Below are 5,004 nucleotides of genomic sequence, written 5' to 3'. Positions count from 1 at the left end.
TGCTGAAACCTGAGCTGAAGTCAGGGAACTTCGAGCTCAGCAAGCAAGATCGGATAGGCGTTTAAGGGACATCGAGCGTCTGCTGTCGGATTCGAGAACTCACTCTAGCAGTTCTCGTCGCTGATAGAATATTATTAACTTTTCTATTGGATATAACCTAGTTATGTAAAAACTTTAGGCTAATTTCCTATCCTTGTAAATCTTAGACCTGTTAGGTCTTGATTAGGTCATAGTCCTATCAAAATTTTCCATCATGGTTGATGTAAGACCTACTTCTAGGTCAATTTTTCCCAAACTCATTAAATTTGTAATTCTAGTATCTTTGACAGATGTCTGATCTAATGGAAATTATTATCCAAATTGCTTTCATCTTCATTCAATCATATTCATTCAATTATGATGTTGGGCTATGGAGAGTTAGTCCATTAGTCATTCTCATCAATTCTCCTATCAAATTCTTATCAATATTTATATCTTTCTAAACTTTCAGTTAAAAGATGCTTCCACGCAAATCACCAAGAAACAATCCTCCACGACCACCTATTTCTCAATTTGATACAACAGCCCTCAATGCTGCTGTAGCTGTAGCTGTGGCAACAGCCATGGTTGAATATCATTCCTCAAATTCCACTGGAGGAGGGACTCCTATTCCAACTATACAGGAACTGGTGTTTGTGTATAGATCTATACGAACTGCAAAGATTTCACGAACTGCAAGCCATTGTCCTTTAAAGGAACTGGTGGAGTCATTGTACTCTCACAATGGTTCGAGAAAACCGAATCAGTTTTCGCAATTTGCTCCTGTCCGGAAGGGAGAAAGGTGAAGTTCACAACTTGCACCTTTGAAACAAAAGCCCTAACGTGGTGGAATGGCCATGTTAAGTCACTATCTCTTCCAGTGGCAAATGATATGGGCTGGGATGCTTTGAAAGATCTCATGAGTGAGGAGTACTGCTCGAGGGGCGAGATTCAAAAGATGGAGGAATAACTTTGGCGCCTAACCATGAAGGGCTCCGACATCGTCGCCTATACCTCCAGGTTCTGTGAACTGGTGGCCCTCTGTCCCAATATGGGGACCGGTGCCACCATACCAGGGCAATATTTTGTCATCACGCCCTACTACATTCGATAGTGCCAAGCGATTGCCACAGTAACTAATTGACCACGGGGTCCGTACCCCGGCAACAATAACTACCCTAGCCATCTCAGAACCCGCCAGAACCGCAGAATCCAAGCGGAAATTCTGGGATGACAAGAAAAAGATTAAAGCTGCCAAGAAACAACAGGTCGTGGCAGTTCATGCTGCTACAGCACCTGCCACTGCTGCTACTCCATTAAAGCAGCATTCTGGAAGCTTTCCGGTCTGCAACAAATGTAACTACCACCATGTGGGAGCCTGTCGGGAAATGCAGTGTGTAAACTGCAACAGGAAGGGGCACACTACCCGTTTCTGCAAAGCTCCGACGAGGCCAATCACCCAAGTCCCTAGCGCTGGAGTGGGCCAAGCTTGCTACAACTATGGCGATGTGGGCCACTACAAAAGGAACTGCCCCAACGCAGGAAATGCCGGTGGAGTAGGAAGAGTTCTGGCTATAGGCCATGAGGAGGCGGTTGCCGACGCCACAGTAGTCACTGGTACGTTCCTCCTCGATAACTCTTATGCATGCATTCTATTTGATAGTAAAGCGGAGAGAAGCTTCGTGAATAAAAAATCTGCTCTTTAACTGAAGCAAAAATCACGAACACTCAAAGAACCATTCACAGTAGAAATGGCTAATGGGATGATAGAGAGTACTAGCTGGATATACATAGGGTGTACTTTAACTTTAGATAGTCATTCATTATCGATCGATCTCATGCCAGTCTCAATTAAAAGTTTTGACGTCATCAGTGGCATGGATTGGTTGAGTCTTCAGCATGCCGACATCATGTGTTACGAAAAGGTTGTCCTCCTTAATCTTTCGTCTGGCAAAACCCTAGTGGTTTATGGCGACAAACCCGACACGAACCGTCGTATCATCTCGAGCATTCAAGCTCAGAAATTCTTGCGAAAGGAATGCCGCGCATTCCTTGCTTATGTGGTCATGTGAGCCAAGAAATGAAATCTATTTAGAACATTCTAGTAGTACGCGACTTTCCCAACCTCTTTCCAGAAGAACTACCAGGACTACCTCCGCAACGACAAGTCGAGTTAAGAATTGACTTAGTTCCAGGGGCTACCCCCGTAGCCAAATCGCCTTATCGTCTAGCACCTGCAGAGATTCAAGAACTATCTTGTCAACTTAACGAAATGCTCAGCAAGGGCTTTATAAGACCAAGCTTCTCACCCTGGGGAGCTCTAGTCTTGTTCGTCAAGAAGAAAGACGGATCGTTTCAAATGTGAATCGACTACAGGGAGCTCAACAAACTAATCGTCAAAAATCGTTATCCTTTGCCTCAGATCGAAGATTTATTCGATCAACTTCAAGGGGCGAACTTCTTTTCAAAAATTGACTTAAGATCCGAATATCACCAACTACGAGTGCTAGGGGAGGATGTTCTGAAGACAGCCTTCGGAACTCATTATGGGCACTATGAATTCATAGTGATGCCGTTCGGATTAACAAACGCGCCCGCAGTATTCATGGATTTAATGAATAGGGTGTGTCGTCCTTACTTAGATCAGTTCGTCATCGTCTTCATCGATGACATACTTATCTACTCTCATAGTAAGGAGGAACATAGCCAACATCTGCGATTAGTCTTAGAAACCTTGCGCGCGGAGAAACTTTATGCGAAGTTCTCGAAATGCGAATTTTGGATCTGCCGAGTCGAATTCTTAGGGCATGTGGTTAGCGAAGAGGGAATACACATGGACCCTTCCAAAATTAAAGCCATTGAGAGCTAGTCAGCACCGAAGACACCTACAGAAATTCGTCAATTTCTAGGCCTCGCTGGCTACTATCGCAGGTTTGTTCAGAACTTGTCCCGCATAGCGAAGCCTCTTACAACACTTACCCAGAAGGGCTTATCCTGTGACTGGGAAGAAAATCATGAAAGAGCGTTCCAAACGCTTAAACGAGCCTTGTGTACCGCACCAATACTATCCCTCCCCGAAAGGATAGAAGACTTCGCTGTCTATTGCGATGCATCAAATGAAGTACTAAGATGTGTTCTAATGCAGTGAGGTAAGGTCATCACCTATGCCTCGAGACAGCTGAAGACACATGAGGTCAACTATACGATGCATGATATTGAACTAGGAGCACTTGTGTTTGCTCTGAAGATCTGAAGACACTACCTTTACGGTATGAAGAGCACAATCGTTACAGACCACAAGAGCCTACAACACATATTCGACCAGAAGGAGTTCAACATGAGACAATGACGGTGGGTCGAGCTACTTAGTTACTACGAATGCGAAATTCATTATCATCCCGACAGGGCCAATGTAATGGCTGAGGCCCTGAGTCGGAAAGAATATGCAGGTCGTAGGGTCAAATCATTGACTATGACTATCCATTCACACTTATCCACACAAATACAAACGGCTCAGCTCGATGCTTTGAAACCTGAAAATGTGAACAGTGAATCCCTGTGAGAGATGGATAAGAACTTGGAAGTCAAGGGTGGCGGAGCTTATTATCTCATGAATTGGATCTGGACCCCGAAACATGGTGGTTTCAGAGACTTGGTCATGAACGAGGCGCACAACTCTCGTTATTCCGTCCACCCAAGTTCAGATAAGATGTATGTGGATCTTAAAAAGTTATACTGGTGGCCTAACATGAAAGAAGAGATCGCTACCTTCGTGAGTAAATGCCTTAATTGCACAAAGGTCAAGGTCGAGTACCAAAAACCCTCAGGCCTCCTTCAACAGCCTGAGATCCCAGAATGGAAGTGGGAGCGGATCACTATGGATTTCATTACCATGTTGCCCAAGACAACGGGTGGACTTGATACCATATGGGTCATCGTTTACAGATTGACCAAGTCCGCGCACTTCCTACCTATCAAGGAAACAGAAAACATGGAGAAACTTAAATTAGGGAGATAGTACGACTGCATGGTGTTCCCATATCCATTATCTCGGACAGAGATAGTAGGTTCACTTCTAGGTTCTGGCAGTCGCTACAGAGTTCCGTAGGAACTAGGCTGGATATGAGTACAGCCTACCATCTGTAGACAGACGGAAAAAGTGAGAGGACTATTCAAACCTTGGAAGATATGTTGCGAGCCTGTGTGATCGACTTTGGGAAGGCATGGGATACTCATTTACCCCTTGTCGAATTTTCCAACAACAACAGTTATCACACAAGCATAAAGGTTGCTCCATTCAAGGCCCTTTATGGCTGCAAGTGCAGATCCCCTCTGTGCGAGTGAGTGGTGCATGCTACGGATGTGATTCGAGGATGTGTACTCGATATCTTTGATGTGGAGTTCCCGATAGATTTGTTCCCGATTGCAATGGGAGACGTGTGTGTCATAGTGGGCATGGATTGGTTGAGCCGATTTGGGGCTGTTATAGACTACGAGTGTTAGTTGGTGACGATACGAGACCCTAGTGGGGGAGTACTTACAGTGTACGACGAGGGTTCCCGATGTGGGTCAGCGATTTGTTCGGCTGACAGAGCGAGACAGAGTTTACAGCAGGGCTGCAGTGGGTTTGTAGCCTATGTGATGGACATACGAGTGGCCGCTGGGAGACCAAGTTCGATTGATGAGGTTCCAATAGTGCGAAAGTTCCCGGATGTCTTTCCCGAGGAGTTTCTGGGTGTGCCTCCCGAGAGGCAAGTAGAGTTCCGTATGGATTTGGTTCCGGGAGCAGCGCCTATCGCCAAGGCGCCTTATCGTCTTGCACCGCCAGAGATGCAGGAGTTATCCTCACAGCTTCAGGAAGTGCTGGGGAAGGCGTTTATTAGACCGAGTATCTCATCATGGGGAGGACCGATCCTTTTTGTCAAGAAAAAAGGATGGTTCACATCGGATGTGCATTGATTACCGGGAGTTGAACTAGTTGACGGT

Source organism: Lactuca sativa, chromosome 1 (genome assembly GCF_002870075.4).
Source record: "Lactuca sativa cultivar Salinas chromosome 1, Lsat_Salinas_v11, whole genome shotgun sequence".
Classification (NCBI taxonomy): Eukaryota; Viridiplantae; Streptophyta; class Magnoliopsida; order Asterales; family Asteraceae; genus Lactuca; species Lactuca sativa.
Note: the sequence above shows the minus strand (reverse complement) of the source record.